The sequence below is a fragment of the Mobula birostris genome, chromosome 4 (assembly GCF_030028105.1).
Source record: "Mobula birostris isolate sMobBir1 chromosome 4, sMobBir1.hap1, whole genome shotgun sequence".
NCBI classification, from domain to species: domain Eukaryota; kingdom Metazoa; phylum Chordata; class Chondrichthyes; order Myliobatiformes; family Myliobatidae; genus Mobula; species Mobula birostris.
In genome coordinates, this window is record NC_092373.1 from 75871303 (window position 1) to 75892467 (window position 21165).

At 38.1% G+C, this 21165-nt stretch overlaps 1 protein-coding gene across 5 annotated transcripts in view; it reads right to left on the bottom strand.

Moving 5' to 3' along the window:
* Positions 1-21165, bottom strand: part of ppp2r3a (protein phosphatase 2, regulatory subunit B'', alpha) — a 345954-nt gene that overhangs the window by 151549 nt on the left and 173240 nt on the right. The gene's annotated exons all lie outside the window — the stretch shown is intronic.

A 21165-nucleotide genomic window follows, 5' to 3' on the forward strand; every position in this document is an offset into this window, starting at 1 on the left:
ATAGTTATATGTACAGAGTACGTGAATTGGTATACGTCATCACACTACTGTGTCATATGCACGCACATCACTTAAAAGTAAAAACAAACAAGTTATCTCCCAGATGCCTTGTTTTTCTTTCAAATAGTTTTCATGATTTGAAGTTACAACACATAACAGATTTAACTGCCAAGGTAATAAAAACAATAAAGTGCAGGCAATCATAAATTAAGCAACTTGCTAACAGACAACCTTATTTCATCTATAACAGTTAAATCATCTAATTGTGCCAAATGTCATATTCTAATGAATACGTGCATAATCCTCTGACCAAGGCCCCTTTATGCATCATATGGTATAAACAATATATTGAAGATATCTTATTCACCAGTTAATGGACACAACATCTAACCCTTTAAACTTTCTCTAAGTCAAGCGACTTGGGTTAAATTCCTCATTAGCCTTCTGCACGCCAGTGAATATTGGCCTCAATCTTTCTGACTCTCATCAAGACTACAACATCTAAACCATAGTATATACTCTCAAGTTGTATTGTTTTCATTAATCTCATAATCTTTCAACAATGGAAGGGATTGATTTTCTCTTTCATTATAAACAGGTTCCAATGTTACTTGCAAAAAGAATGCCTAAAACTGCACTCAACTCTTGAATTTCAATGTAACCAGTGCCTTCCTTTATCATCTCTATATCTTCCTTTAGTAAGAATCGTGAATCTCTATTTTTTTTATTTGTAAACTTGTTTTAAAGTTCTTTTAAGGATTTTGCCATTTAGACCATACGCCCACTTGTTGTGCCTTTCCCTAAGTTATACCACTTTATGATTGAGAAAAGAAAGTAGTGAGGCTTGGTCACAATAGAGTTGCTCAACTACATAACCGAATACAGACTGAAACCAACTAAAATGTAACTGGATTAAAAATAATGTGGATTATCAAGTTTTTTCCTTGCTAAGAGTTGTCAACAGGAACTGGGAAAGATGTCTCTGACCTTACTCCTTGAAAATGTATTATGCTTAATAAAATATACTGAATAATTAAATAATGCTATTGGAATACATTGCAAACTGGTTGCCTTGTCTTTATATATTTTTTAAATAAACTAATTTACTTTATTGTCGCCAAACAATTGATACTAGGGCGTACAATCATCACAGCGATATTTGATTCTGCGCCTCCCGCTCCCTGGAGTACAAATTGATAGTAAATATTAAAAATTTAAATTATAAATCATAGATAGAAAATAGAAAAGGGATAGTAAGGTAGTGCAAAAAAACCGAGAGGCAGGTCTGTTAGTGTCTAATTACACACTAGACAGTTAAAGCCTTCCACCTGAAGCTAAATTGAATGGTGCTCCTTATCTAGACACCACTTGCCTGCACTGAGTAGTTTGGACAGTTTCTCCCTAGGTGTGATGGTGAAGCATTTTCCTGACTATGTAAAAAGAATGTTCACCAGATGTGGTTTATGACCTTAAATCAAATATGTATAGTTGTGTGATTAGTTTATTTTGGTTTGTCTCTTTCATCAGATTTTAATAGTTTACATTCCTTTTTCTATTTCTTTTCCTGCAATTTCTGAACGTATGGTATGGGTTTACCCTTGAAACACTATTGTTCCTCTTTGACCGTTGGCATAAAGATACATTTTCAATTCCATTACCAATACTGTTTCCATTTTGAAAATATTTTAGAATAAGTTTAGATTTGATGTATGTATTATTAGTTTCAAAATAGATATACTTACAGTAGGTAAAAGCGCTTGAAGTTTCAAATGCTGGTTGATGTAATGATAAACTTTTATTATTGTTATAGCTTCTATTGTCTTACGGGAAATGAAAGAAGTTGAGAGATCATTTTAAGAGCATCTCCATCAAGAGTGTCTTTTCAAAAATGTTTTATCCCTTTCTGCATGAAATTGAGTTTGGAAAAGACAGAGTCAATAAGTGCTCTTGGGTGTTTCTATATAACCTAGGTAATTGTTATGAAAATTATCCATAACTGATTTCATTGATGACACTACAGCCTAGAGAGTATTTCAATGCCTCTACTTCCTATGAAGACTATTGATATTCAGTATCTCCTTAATGACTTACCATTTTTTACAAATGACACTTATTCAGTTTTGCAGATGCTGGAAATCTTGAGCAACACACACAAAATTCTGGAAGAACTCAACAGGTCGGGCAGCATCATTGGAGTGAAATGAAGAATTGATGTTTCAGACTGAGACCTTCATCAGGATTGGTTTTCTGATGATGGGTCTCAGGTCAATTGGTCTACTGTTCATTTCCTTCCATAGATGCTGCCTGACCTGCTGAGTTGAACAAGCATTTTGCATGTGTTGCTATGCAGATACATCACAGCTTGGTATGGCAACTACTCTTCCCAAGACTTCAAAGAACCACAGAGAGTTGTGCATGCAGCCCAGTCCATCGCCCAAATCAGCCTCCCTTTCATTGACTCCATTTACAGTTCACACTGCGAAGTGTAGATGGAAAGCTGCAACATAATCAAGATCTCTCCCTACTTGATCATTGTTTCTTCTCCCTTTCTTATTGAGCAGGAGATACAAAAATCTGAAATACATACATAGCACTCAATAACGACTTCTACCCTGCTGTTATCAGACTCTTCACCAGACCTCCTTACACTAAACATGAACTCTATGTCTCCCATTCTATCTTGCTATGGCCTTTCAATATCTACCTGCACTGCCCTTTCTCTGTAGCTGCAGCACCACCTTCTGCATTCAGTTTTGCTTTAACTACCTGCATGATCTGTCTGGATGGCATGCAAATAAATCCTTTTTACTGTATGTTGGTAAATGTAACAATTATAAACCAATATTATCTAGAATGAAAAGGCAAACTCCTGAAACTCCTAGGAAACTACAACACAGCAATAAACTATAAGTCTCAGACTTTCTAGCTCTTTTGCTCTACTTCAGTTAATTAAGTAAATGATCTGAGCCATGGGGAGTGTTTGTAAAGATCTAAGAGTCCAGTGTTATTCTGGAAAAGGGTCTGACAGTATTCCATCAAGAGACTATCTGCAGAGTAAAGTGGAGTTAAACAAATTTAAGGAAAAGATAGAGAAAAGGAAGCCAGTGTTTAAAGGTTTAGGTGATGTATTTTGACGCAAAGACTGACAGTGACAAGCTGGTCACTCTTATTAGTACAGTAATCCATTAAATATGTTTACAGTTGATGTGTGTGTCTCACTTGTGCACAGCTTCCAGAACAACAATGGCTCTTACCTTAGTGGGGACTTGATTGCCTGCTCCTGGATCCTGTTTTATGTATGGAAGTGAGGTGAGGGTGGCGGTGGGATGCAGAGTGATGCTAGCCCTTGAATATGCTGTGAAAGCTTTTTGAACTGGTTAATGCAGCTGGTGCACAAAGATGAAATAACACTCTGAATATTCCTGAGGTTCAGAAGCATTCAATAACATTTTGAAGCTCTTATCCAGATCCTAGGCAACTGTTTCCTCCATTGAAATCAAAGCATGAGGACATTCTCCTTCAGGTCTAAACTGGAGCAAGTTCTTCCAAAGACTTCCCCAGCTTGCTTGCTGGGTATTGCTCTAACATTATGTTTCATTGTGGGATGCTATGAGTGTGGTCTTGAAATCTCTGGAGTATGCCTGCAGAAAGCTCAGGATTTTCCCTTTGTGCGTTTGGGCACTAGGTGGGGAATTACCAACAATTATGCATGTTATGATATATTTAATAATTGAAATCTCTTGGGACATTTTCCAATATTACAGGTACAATATAAATGCAATTTGTTGTTAACAATCACACTAGCCCCACCATTTGTTAATATTTAAGAACAAGCCCTTGGGAATATCAACTTGTTAGATTTAATCAAGAGATTTTTGTAGTAAAGTTGATACTTAAGCTCCAAGAAGTGGAAGGAGCAGTTACTGCCCCTCAACCATCAGGCTCTTGAACCAAAGGGGATTATTTCACTTGACTTCAATTGCTCCATCATTGAAATGTTCCCACAACCTATGGACTCACTTTCAAGAACTCTTCATCTCATGCTCTCGATATTTATTACCTATTTATTATTAATATTCTTTTCTTTTTGTATTTGCACAATTTGTTGTCTTTTGTACACTGGTTGAATTCCCAAGTTGGTGTGGATTTATTGAGTATGCCCACAAGAAAATGAGTCTCAGGGTTGCATATGGTGACATCTATGTCCTTTGATAATAAAGTTACTTTGAGCCTTAAACTTTGACAGTACTGGAAAATAACTGCAGGAGCTGCTGTGAACTGTCACCCTTTTTGCCTGATTCTTATCTGATGTTAGCACTTAGTGAGTTGTTCATTGACTTACTGCATCACCTCAAGCCGCTAACTTAAGCACCAGTTCAAGAAAGTGTTTAGGATTAAAGACAGTTTCACTTTCTTAAAGGGAAGTTATACTGTGGCTGCCGATGTGGTGGAAGTCATTCCAGAGGTCAGTGAGATGGCAGATCCAAACTAAAAGAAGGGTAATTGATTTTCCAACACGGCATTAAGAGTGTTGGTTAGCAGAGTGGAGACAGAGGTAAATGTCCTTGATGTACAGGGAAACAAAAGACCTCAAATATAACTGGCTGAAATAACAATGGGAAGGGATAGGTATGGAAGTGAATGCAGCAAGTACACCCTGAATCAATGATGCAAGCAACTGTGACATTGTTAAGAGTAGCAAATATCGTATTCCATAGCAACACACACAAAATGCTGGAGGAATCAGCGGGTCAGGCAGCATCTGTGGAAGTTTCAGGCTGCGACCCTTCTTCAGGACTGAGAAGGGAGGGGGAAGGCACCAGAAAGGTGGACGGAGGTGAGTGAAGCTAGCTGGAAGGTGGTAGGTGAAGCTAGGTGGGTGGGGAAGGTCAAGTGCTGGAGACGAAGGAATCTGATAGGAAAGAGAGTGCATCATAGGAGAAAGGGAAGGAGGAGGGGAGCCAGGGAGAGGTGATAGACAGACGAGAGGAAATAAGAGGCCAGGCTGGGGAATAGAAGAAGAGGGGAAATGGAGGGATTTTTTTTTACCAGAAGAAATCAATATTCATGCCATTAAATTGAAGGGTACCCAGAATATAAGGTGTAGTACTCCACCCTGAGGATGGCCTCACCATGGTACTAGAGAAGGCTATGGACTGACATATCAGAACAGGAATGGGAATCGGAATTAAAATGTTTGGCCACCAGGAAGTTCTGCTTTTGGACGATGGAGCAGAGGTTCTTGACAAAGCGGACCCCCAACTTACAGTGGTTCTCACCAATGTAGGGGATGGCACATTGGGAGCACTGGACACAATAGACGACCCCAGCAGATATGCAGTTGAAATGTTGCCCCACCTGGAAGGACTGTTTGGGGCCCTGACTGGAGGTGAGGGAGGAGGTGCATGGGTAGGTGTTGCACCTAGACCGCTTACAGGGATAAGTGGCAGGAGGGAATCATGGGGGGAGCGATCTCTGTGGAAAGTGGAGGGATGGTGGTGAGGGGGGGTGTAACACAAAGATAAGTTTGGTGGTAGGATCCCTTTGGAGATGGCAGAAGTTGTGGAGGTTGATGTGTTGGATGTGGAGGCTCATGGGGTGGTAGGTGTGGACAAGAGGAACAAGAGGTGGCAGGAAGATGGGATGACCACAGATGTTCCAGAAATAGGGGAGATGCAGGTGAGGACACCATCAATGGCGGAGAAAGTGAAACCCTGTTCTTAGTCCCAAAAATTACATGGTGCTCAGTGCATCACTATCCCCCAGTTTGTCAGTAAACACTATCAATTGGAGCTGGAAACTAACTTTTGAATGCCCCAACACCTTCATATACTTGCCACCCCAAGTCTCACAGCTACATCACACAGCATTTCAACCACATCAATTAAACAATTTTCCAAAATATACAAATTCATCTTTTTGCCCAGAAGGATAAAATAGAGTGGAACTAGCAATGTAGCAAAATGATAGTAGCAACTGCTTGTTCCAACAACAAGGGCTAGTTTGTGGGTGGGACTCATTTTGGACAATGCTTCTGGAAGAGGTACCACAGATCCTCTGAATACTCAGTGGCCACTTTATTAGGTACACCTGCTCGTTAATACAGATATCTAATCAATCAATCATGTGGCAGTAACTTAATGCATAAAAGCATTCAGATATGGTCAAGAGGTTTAGTTATTGTTCAGACCAAACATCAGAATTGGGAAGAAATGTGTTCTAAGTGACTTTGACTGTGGAATTTTTGTTGGTGCCAGATGGTATGGTTTGAGTGTCCCAGGAAATGCTGATCTCCTGAGATTTTCACACACACCATTGGCTAGCGTTTACAGAGAATGGTATGAAAAACAACATAAAATCCAATGAGCAGCAGTTCTGATGAGGGAAGTCAGAGGAGAAAGGCCAGACAGGTTCAAACTGACAGGGAAGTGACAGTTACTGAAATAACAACCCGTAACAACAGTGGTATGCAGAAGAACATCACTGAATGCACAACACGTTGAACAGTGAACAGGCTACAGTAGCAGAAAACCATGAACATACACTCAATCTCCACTTTACTAAGCACAGGAGATACCTAATAAAATGGCTACTGAATGTATAACAGAAATCCCCAGGAAAAGTGGGCTAAAATATATTCTGAAAGTTTTGGCATTGCACAAAATTACATTATATTAGTGAAAGAATAAATTGAAACCTGATTGTTTTTTTTTGCAAATACTGCATTCATCAAAGTGCATCCGCTTATATTCAGTGATAAAACTAAAGGCAGGCAGAAAAAGTAATTTTAAAATGCTACCTGTTTGCACCTTTCTCTAAGTCAGGAAGCGGGACTCAAATCCTCCCTGTGTGCCCTTAATGACCACAATCTTCTATCAGCATCAGCTTTATCTGGAAACCCCTCAAGTTCCTGACTCCAAAAAAAGTAAAAATGAAGGTCAATGTTTGTGGCAGAGACAGTAATTCAAAGAATCTTACGGACCATGGTGTCTGTTTCAGCTCTTTGAAGAGTGCTATTTAAAAGTAAATTTAGCATCAGTGAGAGACCTGTATGCACTACAACTCCACCCAACTATTATATGATATTGTAACTCATTTTACCAGTATTATTGTTGCATGTTACAGGACTAAAAGCTAATACCCTCATTGAATGTTACAGAGTGACAGATCTATGCACACCAATACTTTAACCCGGTGTTATACTATGGGGCCTGCTTCCCATGATTGTTAACGGCAATGGTGTGGCACTGCAGAGACTGCCAACTGCTGCATTTGTAAATTATTCAGGCTGGGTTACAGTACTGTTGGCTATAGGTCCACTACAGTGGGTAGATTGGGATACAGTACAAGTGGATGTGGGTCTGTCTTTATATCATTGAACACTGGTTTTGTATAATTCTGGGGTATAGCACTAAAGCACCATGTAACTATTTCAACCCATCAACACAGTATCATAGTGTTTTAATTGACAGTCCTGTGTCTAGCTGTACGTTACTTGAAAGTTATAAAAGACAGACCTGTGTCCAACCCCCCCCGCCACCGCCCCCCCGAAGTCTTCTGCAGTCATATAGTTGGGCCTACCTCTACATTATCCAGGGCTACATGGTGCTTTAGTGCTATACCCCAGATTTATACAAAACCAGTGTTCAATGATATAAAGACAGACCCACATCCACTTGTACTGTATCCCAATCTACCCACTGTAGTGGACCTATAGCCAACAGTACTGTAACCCAGCCTGAATAATTTACAAATGCAGCAGTTGGCAGTCTCTGCAGTGCCACACCATTGCCGTTAACAATCATGGGAAGCAGGCCCCAACATTAAAGCATTTTCTCCATGCAGACATAGTAGAAGAGGCTGGAGAGCGGAGAGCAGAGAGCTTGTGTGTGGTTGGTTGTAGGGGTAGAGGAAGAGGTAGCAGCCACATGCTCACACAGGGTTTGGTCACACTCAGCTCCCCTGTCCTGCCCTGATACTCATTTTCATACCCAAGCCACTGTCAGACACTTTTTCACAACGCAGAACAGATGTTGGTTGTAGCAGTCAGACTAGTGCAACCCAGATACTACAGAAGCTGATCAATCTGGCAGGCACACAAGCGACATCCATGTCCTAATAGGAACTGCTTAATTTGCATATGCTATTTTAATATGGGCTTTGTTCCTTGTTTTATTTTGAGTGAGTAATACTGGCCATAGGTGCACATATTACTCAAGCTTCAATCATTAGTAAAGAATTGAGTATTGCACATATTGATGCATCACAGATGTGAATGATACTGTTAAAACGGCCTCCATGCTGACATGAATTGTGCCCGAAACCAGATGGTCCATTTTCTCAATGTCCACTGTCAATCATGCTCAAACATGCGTAAAATACTTTTTGTGTGCCTTTAATACATTAAAACAGTACAATGTTTAGTTGTAATTCAGGATAAGCCCCAATAAGAGAAAGAAAGAAGTGAAAATTCCTTTCCATCTCCTCTGGACCAGAGAAAGGGTGGATCACATTGGCCATCTGTTTGATTTAAACATTTATCATCAAGCTATCCAAGTAATCATTCCTACACATTCCTAGCTACAGTACACAATTTCAACTAAGTCGTGCAGTAAAGCCTCATAGATTTTGATATGATAAAAATACCCTGAAGCTAGTCCTTAAATCTATAAATATTTGAAAATAATAAAGCCGGCACTTTTTTGAATGACTTTTTTGTTTTTCATGGCATACTTGTTTTTGCTGGCAAGTCAATAGCCAGTTATTTTGTTCTTAAAAATTCTGCATTATTTCCTTCCTGGTAGAGAGCTCTGGCTGATTTGTCCCTGCATCCTGTCAAAGATTAAATACAAGTTAAAAATTATATTATCAGCTCATTAACTAGACTTTTTATGCAAGCCAAGAAATAACATATTGAAAATAAATGCATTTATTACAGTCTGAAAAACAAGGCAGCAATTCAGTCTACAGTTATTTGGTGTTTATGGCCTTTTCAACTAAAATACTTCATTGTAATTTCTTTTTATGAAGACATAGTCATTGATTTATGGGGATAATTAGAAGTGCAGGTAGATTAGTGGTTGGGCGTGGTTAATATATTTTTGAGAGATTATGGATTCAATTTAGGTGGGATGTTGGGCAAGGTCTTTGAGACTGAGAGGAGTGGAGGGAGTGGGAACCTGAGAGAGAGTTGTGTAAGTAGTGGGCCCCTATCTGTCAGGTTCCTAGTACCAACAAGGGACCTGGTTGCCAGCTCTGTTTTGTCATGCAAGTACAGGTCTCATCAGTGTTGTGAAGTCTTTCTTTGTATCAGTACCTGTGTTTAGCATGGACAATGAACACACACTTTAAAAAGTATAGGAATAGTTGTCGATATGCTTTGTTGAAAACCATTGCATGTGTTTAGCTTCTTCTGTGCTTCAGCACATCAGTCACACAAAGGACCTGAAATGAAATTACAGATTTTGCAATCCATGTGGTAAATCTCAGGTTTTCAATCGGTTTTTATTGCTCAGAAAACCATGGTGTTATCGATCCAGTATCTCAGTGTAGTTCTTTCTATTGGGAGTGTGGATGGAGTAATCCTCTGCCTAAAAATTTACAGTATCTGGGACTTTCCAATGGAACAACTGCAACCAGATTGTACACACTTACCAAAAATTGCCGTCGCAGCAGGAATATTTGATTTATAGCTACTCCTTTATTATCCATGCTGGAAGCCCCTGTTACCATGGTAATTAATGAGCTGCTTTGACAGGTGCAGAAAGCTCACAGATGCCTTGACAGCATAGTCCTTACTTCAACTGATGCTGCCTCATCTGTGTGGGTGCCTGTATGTTCAAATTGAATTTCTGAGTTTCCACTTATCTCTAAAAAAAGCTCAATTGTCCTAACATTCTTGCTTTGCAATGCTCTCTTGTGATGAAATCGTTATGAACATAGATCGTTTTGAGGCTTTGTTTATGCAGCATCATCTGTTCTGCTTATTGAACTGGCAGTTGGAGCATTTGTTTCACATCTGTGAGGGAGTGCAGTTGAACAATGGCATAGGTTACATGCTCAAGCCCTGGCCATGAAAATAAATGGAAGATCCTTTGACTCATGAGAGGCTGCAACTTATTTCTTCAGAGTAAGATGCAACAGCAAAAAAAAAAAAGAATCTGAAAACATCTGACTGAAAATTTGAAAGTGTTCCTGCTTAGCTGTCAGCCACATATCTTGTCATTTCTTAACGCTGTCTGTTCCTCAGCTTTCTGAAAAGTGATTAGGGCATGGAGCTCACTACCAAATGGAGCATTTGGGATGAATTGCAGTCACAGATGCTGAATAAGTAGATGATGGAGAGGAGGAGAGCAGTGTACATTGTTAGGGAGAAGAAAAGGTGGGACAGAATGGGAGGCGCATATCTTGTGTGGAGTACAAGTGCTGACTTGGGCTCATTTCTACATTGTCAGTTTTGTGTCATGTAAATTATGAGACACAGTCCTCTCTGAATTTGTCAAAATGCTCACAAATTGGATTGATGCATCTAACACTAATGTCCATTTCAATCCACAGCACAAACTCTTGAACTTGACCAAAAGTCAGTCTGGAGTGTAGTGAGGGAGGCTCAGATGAACACCGTGTGGATTCTGATGGGACCACACTCAAATGAATGCAGCTTTCAACAATTTCCCATACATTGATCTAAAGAGGGAGGAATCTCTTAATGGCATAACCTCCATGCCAGAGGGACAACACCAATACAGAGTGTGGCCCATGGATGAGAGAAATCAGATACAAGGGAAAGGGAGAGATCTTGTAAGTTTTTTATTCAGACAGTTGTGGGTGCATGGACCACCCTGCTGGGGTGATGGTAGAGGCAAACACTTTAGGGGCATTTAAGAAACTCTTAGATAGGCACATGGATGATATTAAAACGGAGGGTTATGTTGGAGGCAAAAGTTAGATTGATCTTAGATTGGGACAATATCTTGGATTGAAGAGCTTGTATTGTGCTGTAATATTCCTTGTTCTATACTCCTAGACTTAATGAAAACTTCCTGGACATTCTTTTAGTGAGATAAATATTAGGAGAGTCTTAAAAACAGAAAATGCTGAGGATATACAGCACATCAGGCAGCAAAGTGAAAAAGGAACAGTTAACATTTTGGGTTAGAGCTTTAATCAGAACAGAGACATTGAACTGAAATGGTCATTGCCTTGGGAGAAAGCCACTCTATAGGTGAGGAACCAGAAAATACCTTAAGCAAACCATGAAAAGAACGTTTTCAGAAAGTGGTTACTCCTCCTGGAGTGAGAAATCTTGTAAAATTGAATGATATACCAATAAGACTTGTTCTCAACAAAAATTGTCAATATGAGCCACAGGTTGACAAGTATTGTAGCATCTGAGAAATGATAATTCCTGAATGTTGTTTAAATGAGATCACCTTTCATTTTTCTAAACTCGAGTGAGTAAGTGCCTGGTCTGCTTAATTTCTTATCATGTGATAAAACTTGAAAGAGGATCGGTTTGAGATCAGTTCAGAGGCAGTGGTTCTTCCCTTTGTATGTTGGTCATCAAGAAGAAGAGAATGGGATTCCTACTTTAAAATACTAAAACAATACATCTCTTTGTCTTATTGTCTCAGCACAACATTTATTAAAACCATTATGGAATAGATTGGATTGTTAAGAAGCTGTTACTGCATCATAGATTAGCAGCAGCTTTGCTTCTGGTAAATGTGATCCAAAATGGGGATTTAATTTAGCTGTTAAATGCATACAAGGCAATTTTTCATGGCTTCATTAAAGACTGATGGAAATGAGAATTGGGAGCTTCAGCTAGAAGAAGTGAGAACGTGGAAGTCTGGGAAAGTTCCTCTCAAGTTGCAATTGTTCTTTAATGAAATAATGCTTTTTATTTGTTCATTGAGATACAGTGTAGAATAGGCTTTCCCGGCCACGCCACCCAACAATCCCCTGATTTAATTCTAGCCTAATCACAGGACAATTTACAAAGACCAATTAATCTACCAACCTGTGGGTGTTTTAGATGGTGGGAGGAAACCCATGCAGTCATGGGGAGAGGGTCCAAACTCCTTACAGGCAGTGGTGGGAATTGAACCCGGGTCACCTGCACGATAGAGCATTGTGCTAACCACTATGCTACTGTGCCGCTGCAATGAAAATCTTATTAACATAACAGTAAGCTGTTGTATGTTACCTGTAAGTGTTGTTATTGCGAAGAATCGTTTATAGAAGTGGCACAGATTTTAAACACATGAAAACATACAATGTCCATTCTTTTGGGAAGTTACTCAATACAATCTGACTTCAGTTGCAGCAATTACCATTCGACACCTCAGCAAGTAGGAAGTGAGGTTCTTTGACTCCCCTACAACTATAATTCACCAGTAGCTTGATAGCTTCATAACTTGTAATGTGTTACTGTGTAAAAGTGGTATGTTTGCATACACAACGATGTTCATCAATCATTCTTATTACTATTCAGGATAAAAGGATATATTCCTCTACTGAACTAAGTGTGCGGTTTAAATACTAGCCTCAAAACCCAAAGGGGATGGCTCGGTGAGAAAAAATTCCATTGAAAGAATAGGAAAGAAAGGAGTCTCTTTTAGTCGTCATGGTGACCATTTGTGGTTACCTTCCATGCGCACAGTGGCTGCAACTAATCCCTCGCGGCATCCTTCACCAATACTGCTGCTATTCCAATATACGCATAAAACATGACGGCAACAATATGAGCAAAGTTACCTGCTGTCAAACTCAGTTTAAAAGATCTAAAATAGTCTTCTTTACCATGTACTTCCTCAACACTTTAGAGATACAAGAGACTGCAGATACTGGGATCTTCAGCAACATAAAGTCTGCTGGTGGAACTCAATGAGTCAAGGAACATTGGTAAATGGATACCTGGAAAAGGGACTAGTGAGGGGTTTCAACCCTATACATCGACAATTTCTTTCCTGTCACCTATGCTGCTTGACTTGCTGAGTTCCTCCAGCCTATTGTGTATTGTTCCTCAAAGCCTTTCTTTGTTTAAGCTTTTCCTCGTCCAACATAACTGTTTAATGGTGTAATTATATCTCTCTGTTGCTCACTGAGACTAATATGCTGCTTTTTTTTACATCACATTTGTGATCTGAATGTTGGAGACTAAACAATTAGAGAGGAATGTGCAAAATATGGCACACATTTTGGAGGTACTGCATATAAGAAGGTGGCTTGTTTGCTCACTTTGCGTTTGTATTTTCATTAGGATATTTGTTCATTCACGGTATTGACTCACCTCCAATTAAACATTTATTATACTTTGTTACAGAGTTACCCAGCGTGGAAGTAGACCGCTGGCTCATCGTCCATGCCAACTGCCAATTACCCATTTATATTAATCCTATACTGATCCCACTTTTTTCTTCCTACATTGTCATCAAGTTCCCCCAGGTTCCACCAGTCACCCATACTGGGGACACTCTCAGCATCCAATTCATCTACCAAACCACAGACTTTTCCACTCCTGTGGAGGAATCCCATGTAGGCACAGGGCGACCATACCCAAAGTCAGGACTGAACCTGGATCAGTGCAGATCTAGTTGCGCAACTGCACCCTCTTGCTTGTACTAAGAAATAGTTTTAAGTACCAAATACTATTTTAAAGTCTGTTAAATATTAATAAATACTAATTGTATTTTATTGTGCCTTAAATGTAATAAAACAATGTTTGCAACAAAGGTGAAAATGCAAGAAGTAGACTTTAGAACAGGCGATACTTTGACCAGCACACACCAGATTCTGGAGAAACTCAATGTTACTCTGGACCTCCAGCATTTTGTATGTGTTGCTCTGGATTTTCAGCATCTTAGGAATCACTTGTGTTTCAAAATTTGACTGAAAAATTTGTTTAAATGTTTTAAAACAAAGTCATAAAGGAAGTGAAGAGCTTTAGGAGTAGAATTCCAGAGCATAATGCTAAGAGGTTGATACTTTGACATTCAGTGGCAGGGAGGCATAACAGTCTAGGGTTGCAGGAATGCAGGGATCTTGAAAGGTTATAGATAGTAAGGGCATGGAAGGGTTTAAATAATATTAAAGCCAGACTAAACCAATGTATGTCCATAAGCATAGGGGTGAACAGGACACTGTGGACTAGGAGACATAATTAAATATGGACGAGTTAAGTTCTGGGGGTTGGTGCAAATTGGGAATACATAGGAAAAGTTAATTCTGTCATGAACAAATGCAAGAGGAAGGATTTTGTCAGGAATTAATCTGAGGGAGAGCAGAGAAATAAACAATATTTCAATATGTATATAATTTGTTGAAGCAATTCAACATTTAAATATTTTAAATATTGATTTGTCTATTTTTATTAATTCATGTTGATTCATCTAACAAGCCAAACCCAATTCTGTAAATATTGACAATGACAATACAGTATTAGGTGTTAAGAAGTCATTTGTATATAATTCCAAGCTCCCAAACATAATGTGACAATGAAAGTATGGGTTATAATCTGGTAGAGTAATTTATTTTAAAGGCCACTGTCAAGATATCAATTCTACAATGTGCTCTCAATGACTAAGCGAAGGAGTTGAGCTATGACAATCAAACAGTCTGACTATGTTATGGTTAAAGGTATTATTGACAGGTCAGGAGGGCAGAATCCTGTTGATTACCCTGCACGCAACTCACTGCAGGTTAACTGCTAAGATTTATATGCCCTCTTTAATCATAAGCATTAAACGTGCTAGGAGGCCGCCAGCATAAGTTTTCTTACCTTGTGCATGCCAGAAATGGATCACATTTTAAGAAGGCATTCTAACATGAGTAATAACCTTACGGTTTGTACACTTTGATTTTCCCAGTGGTGATAGGTTTTCAACCTCTTCATTTAGACCTAATCTATTTTAAAGATTGAGTTAGAGAAGCTAACTAAATGGCTGGAAGTCCTTAAGGATCGCAAAATATATTCTTCCACATTGGAAAGTGTATTTATTTCATCAGTTGATTCTTGCAGCATAGGTTGATCAGTGGAGATAGGACATTGAAGTCTGTATGGCATGAGTAGAATGTCAAGAGAAGAAACAAATGCAACAGATTGGCACAAACCTAGTTGTATTTTCAGTATTCATTTAAGGTCAAACTGTGCTCAAAAGCTTTAGTTTATCTCTGCAGGGAGAAATGTATGTTGTGTGACCTATGGACCATCAAATGTATCATTGATGTTAGGAAAAATTCTGACTTGATACAATTAATTGCCGAGCAATTTCATGGTGGTTCCATGTTTACCTACAAATTATCCTCAGTTCATTAATCCAGGGTTAAGTTGCTTTTCCATGTCATTTGTTTGCAGCCTTGAATGGTCTAGATTGCTACTTCTGTGACCACCTAGTCAGACTGTAAGACCTCTCACTCATCTGATACACATGAACCATGTACTTTATCTTAGAAGTCTTTCAGCATGATTTAGACCCCCTAATCGAGGGGTCTGCAGTGGAAAGGGTAAACAGCGTCAAGTTCCTGGTTGTTAACATCTCTGAACATATATCCAGGGCTCAACATATCAATGCACTTATAAAGAAGGCAAACCCGTGTCTGTATTTCATTCACAGCTTGATGAGAATTGGTATGTCACCAAAGATTCTGGCAAATTTCTACAGATGTATGTGGAGAACATTCTAACTGCCTGCATCGTCGTCTGGTATTGCAGGGCCAATGCACAGGATTGATAAAAGGCACAGAGGGTTGTAAACTCAGCCAGTTACATCATGGGCACAAGTCTCCTCAACATCATGGGCACAAGTCTCCTCAACTTCAAAAGCTGATGCCTCAAAAAGGCAGCACCTATCATTAAGGACCACCACCACACAAGACGCACCCTCTTTTCATTGCTACCATCAGAAAGGAAGTATAGGAGCCTGATGACATGTACTCAATGTTTTAGGAACAGCTTACAGCTTCTTCCCCTTCGCCATCGGATTTTTTAACGGTCCATGAACCGTGAACTCTACCTCACTCTTTTGCTCACATTTAGCACACCACTTATTTATTGTTATATATTTTATACTTTAACATAGTAATTTTTAATGCATTGCACTGCACTGCTGCCACAAAACAACAAATTTCACAGTATATATCAGAGATAATAAACCTGATTCTGATTCAGACAGGTAGAAGAGACAACACATGGAGAATATATCCACTGCTTCTGAACTGCAGTTCTGGTAATTTTGATCAAGATTAAGATACGATTATTTTTCCTATGAAAGGTAGAAATACAAACCGTTTACTAACAATTAATGGTAAGACACTAACAGCATCAATATACGATAAAAATTGGAAGTTTAGTTTAATTTTTGAAATCTATAGTAAATACTTGTAGAGAAATCAAAAATTTGTACCATTAACTGTGTAACGTGTTTGTAGTGGGCAGTGCTATGAAGTAATAATACATGAATTGTAAGGATAAATGAGTTTTTTTAAACTATCAGCAGTAATCTCAGTTTTAATGCAGAAGAAAGCGAGTTTTAGAAACTGTCATCATTATACTATATGGATCTCACCTGTCGAATAGAAAACAACGTACTAAAGAAATCCACACAAAAAAATGTACTTAGTCAGAATTTATTTTGTAATACAGTAGAATAGTGTAGTAAAGGATGTGTGTAAAAAAACATAAAAATCCTCACAGATGCTGAAAAAATCTGTTCACCCTGAGGTCTAGGTGTCATTCAGAATCCCCAAGTTATGAGGACTATTGTGCAATATATGGCCTACCCAGTTTACAGAAGACCTGACTTACAGAAATCCAACTTTACATAAATTCTGCCATAAAATTTTAAAGAAACTTTCACCACAGTAATAACATTTATGATAGTAATAAAGGTTATTAAGTATTTAGTGGTATTTATGAATGACATATTGCATTAGTTTAATTATGAGTGACTATTCAATGGAATGAAAATATTATAGAAGGTGTATGTCGACTGATATGGTACGGGTGTCTAGAGGTAACAGATGTCTCTGACTCAAGAAAAAACAGTTTACAGATAGTAGACAGGAATAGAACCCTTATGTAACCTGAAGTCTGCCTGTATATTGATGTATTTCCATGTTACCCGATGGCTGCAGTACACATCAAATGGATATATTCAAGATCCAGTGCTCTATTTATTCAGCTGTGTTGTCATACTGTGCTGCTTACTACACTGAGCCAAAAAAGAACTGGAGAAATGACACAACTGAAATTCCTCTACTAACAGCTGCCTCCTTCAGCAACGTTAATGGCATCAGTGGGATTGCTAATCGGTCTAAAATTAAAACATGGCTGAAAAGTAAATACAATACACTTTACCAGAGGGATTAAGTTATGAGTTTTTAAATTGGCAATCAGGTCCTGCCAATGACCAGCTTCTCCCAACCCCCCAACTAGGGTAAGCTAGAAGTGGATGCAGAGTGCACAATTATAAGAAGGAATAACCTTTACTTGATATTTCATGAAAATGGAGAATGGTACACATTTCACTCTGTGTTTCAATGTACATGTGATTAAATAAATTGAACTCAATCTGAAATCTGAAATTGTCCTTTCTCCAATTTCGAATCTCAGCCTGAGTATCCTTCTCCATTGCTGTCTTGAGGCTGATGGAATTATGACCAGTGTGTTCACCTACACACACTTCTTCACACTTCTTCACCTGCTCTGTCTCATTCCCCAATAGCAAATCTAGTATCGCACTCTCTCTAGTTGGGACCTCTACATATTGATTAAGTAAATTTTCCTGAACACACTTGACAAACAATAACCCATCCAGTCCTTTTACAGCATGGGAATCTCAATCAATATGTGGAAAATTAAAATCACCAACGATCACAACTTTATTTATTTGTTTTGCAACTCTCTGCCTCGCTCTACAAATTTGCTCCTGTAAATCTTGCCTACTATTGCGTGGTCTATAATAACGTGGTCATCGCTTTCTTATTCCTCAGTTCCATCCATTTAATTTCAGTAGATGAGCTCTCCAGTCTGTCCTGACTGGGCACAGCTGTAAAATTTTCCCTGAAGACTAATGCCACCCCTTTGATATCTTCCTCTCTATCATGCCTAAAACAATGTAACCCCAGAACATTTTGCTGCCAGTCCTGCAACCAAGTCTCACTAATGTCTGTAACATCATAATTCCACATGCTGATCCGTGCTCTAAGCTCATCTGCCTTACCTACAATACCCTGCATTAAAATAGTTGGAACTCAGAGTCCCACATGCTCTATCTTTCACTTCTTGTCTTTGTATGTCATTTTCCTAGTGTAATTTGATATCAGTAAAATTGATAACAATAACTCAAGAAGATGCAGTGCAATAATGAAGAATTTATGTCTGTTCAATTTATCTAAAAAACTGAAATCATATAGCATGTGATTTTTGAAAGATGTATCCTGGTATTTAAATTTTTCTCCAAATCCATCATGTAAAAGTTTAAAATATTAGAAATAATGGGAATATTTAGTAAAGCTATGGCTATGAAAGTCTCTGCCTCATAATGAGAGACAAATTAAATATGCATATAAATTTGATGTACAGTATCTTTGACACAAATGATTGTCAACCACAAAGTGGTGAATAATCCTAATAAAATCAGATCTAAGACTACTTATTGGATGAAATGATATATTCCTTTGAAATTGTCAAAATATTATTACTTATTCCAAATCAAATGTGTATATATCTTCAGCTCTGAGTAATATTCTTTGATCAATTTCATTTGAATTTTTTTCATGAATTTAAATGAAAAATTAAGCCATTGAGCTAATAAATCACATTTTCAGAATCCATCAACTTTGAGAAGATTTACCTCTTCCTTTACTTGTCACAAGATGACACATACAATTATAAAGAATGATTTTAGTATAAATTGAAACTTTGTCCGCCACTATAATTAAGTGGACTTTAAGCCCTTTCATGGTTATGTGAGGGATGCATGGTCTTTCACCTGGTGTATGAGCAATCAAAGAATTATCATTGTGAGGCATCTTATAATGTGTGTAACAAACTGAGCGAGAAAAGCATTTCAAACGTCCTTTTAACAAAGTGTCCACATGTATAAGAGACAGAGAACTGTTCACATAGAGGAGGCTGCATGATGGAGTAGCCCTCTACTTCCCTCTCATTATACGAAAATAATATACTCTGATGTGAATAGTGAAATATAAAAGCAAATTTTTATGCTGGCATCTTTCAAATCCAGGTTTTAATTCAAGACTTAACACAATGGCACTGCTTTGATTAGGCTGCTGCAAATGAAGTTGAAATTTTCTATTAGGATATGAATTGATTAGAGCCTAGAACTGAACTGATAACAGTTCCAGCTCAGCTACTACACAATCTGTATACCATTCAATGTCCTTTTCATACCAATGTAGTCTAGTTTAATTTTCAACCACATCATAGAGAAGAAATATTCTTTTTAAAAACAAAATTTCAGATGTGGTTGCTGGGGCTTTTGTTTAGTTTTCAGATGGGAGCATTGCTGAAAGGCTAGGATGTAATTCCCATCCCTATTTGTCACAAGAAGGTGTTGATGGTATGCTTTCTACTTGAGCCATAGTTATTATACAACTAAGTCCTTTACTTGGTCAGTTAACAGCCAGCCACTATGGTTGTCTAATGGAGTCTAACATAGCCAGGCTTTGTCAGCTGCTTCTTTTTCCTGTGAGATTAGTGACCAGTTAAATTTTTAGTACAATTTAGTTGTGTCATGTTCACTTTCACTGAAAGCAGCTTTTTGTCTGTGAGTCCAAGACTGAAATGATGGATTTTGAACAAGTATCCTCTGGACTGTGAACCCAGTGTTTTGGATTACTGACAACAGTAATATAACTTTAGAATGACTGTGTGTTCTGAAAGTCATGTATGAAACTTTCTGCAACAAATACTTATCTTTTACATAATTGATAGTTTGTACTTTCAACATTTTGCAAATGGTGCAAGTATGTCTGGTACACATTATTCCCTTTTTGAATTCTTGAATGATCAGATTTTTGTATTCTGTTATAGCAAAACTTTTGATCAGGTCTTGATTAAAACTTTACAATGGCCAGCAACATATTCAAATATCATAGATTTCTTGAATATGCCCACTTGGCTCTTCTTTTTTAAAGAGGTTGATTTACTTTGACACAAAATACAAAAGGATCTTCGTTTGAAACAATCCAGCAGGTGGGAGTGTGAGAAGTGAAGATCATCTTGGGCTAGAACTCAACCTAAGTAAAGGCCAATTGGCAGCTCATCTGCATTGCTGAAGTAAAAGGAAATGAAAACTGAGTGGGTTGTACAACATATATTTTGCACTCCTGCCCAAGTTCAATTTCACCCCTGCCATGTTACCCACCACTAGACACACACTAACTTGCCCTTTCCCACTGTCTCTGGGACATCTGTGCAACTGCAATTAAATACCATTGAACTGTTCTTGAACTGTACTTTTATATCTTTGCATATCATTTATTTGGAAAATGTGCTGAAAGAGCTCGCATGATTTCTCAAATATATTTTATGCCTGCCAAGTTAAAATGGATACATATTTTTAATGGATTAATCTGAATCTTTCAGATTTAGTAACAAGATGAAAATTTACACTAAACTTCTGGACGAAATCTTTCTCATTTGATCCATTCTGTGGAACAACATTGCTTATGACTTCTGTAATCTGAAAGTTATTAACAGGAATATTGTAACTATCAATAAATTAACTATTGGTCTGAAATCAAAAGAATTCTGTCACGTAGCATGAAGAAAGCTAGCTTGCTCCTCACTTGCTTGACATCACCACACTTAAAGACCAAAGCTAAAAACTTAAATTTATATCCATGCCACTAGTTTTGATAGAAATTGCTTAGCATATTCATATGGTTAAGAATGACATCTAATTGAAAAAGGATGTAATTATCACAAATGAAGGGAAAGGAAATCACAAATTATCACAAACGACAAGGAAGGAAAGTCAAACAAAGGAGTTGGATATGATCATTTGTGAAAGGGCAAATCCGTCCACGTAGCCTTGAAGTTAAAACAGTAACATGGCTCATAATCCTTTTGATATTTACCATATTGAATATGTGAGCTGTTGAAATGAACTGACAGAATGACACCTAAACAGGAAT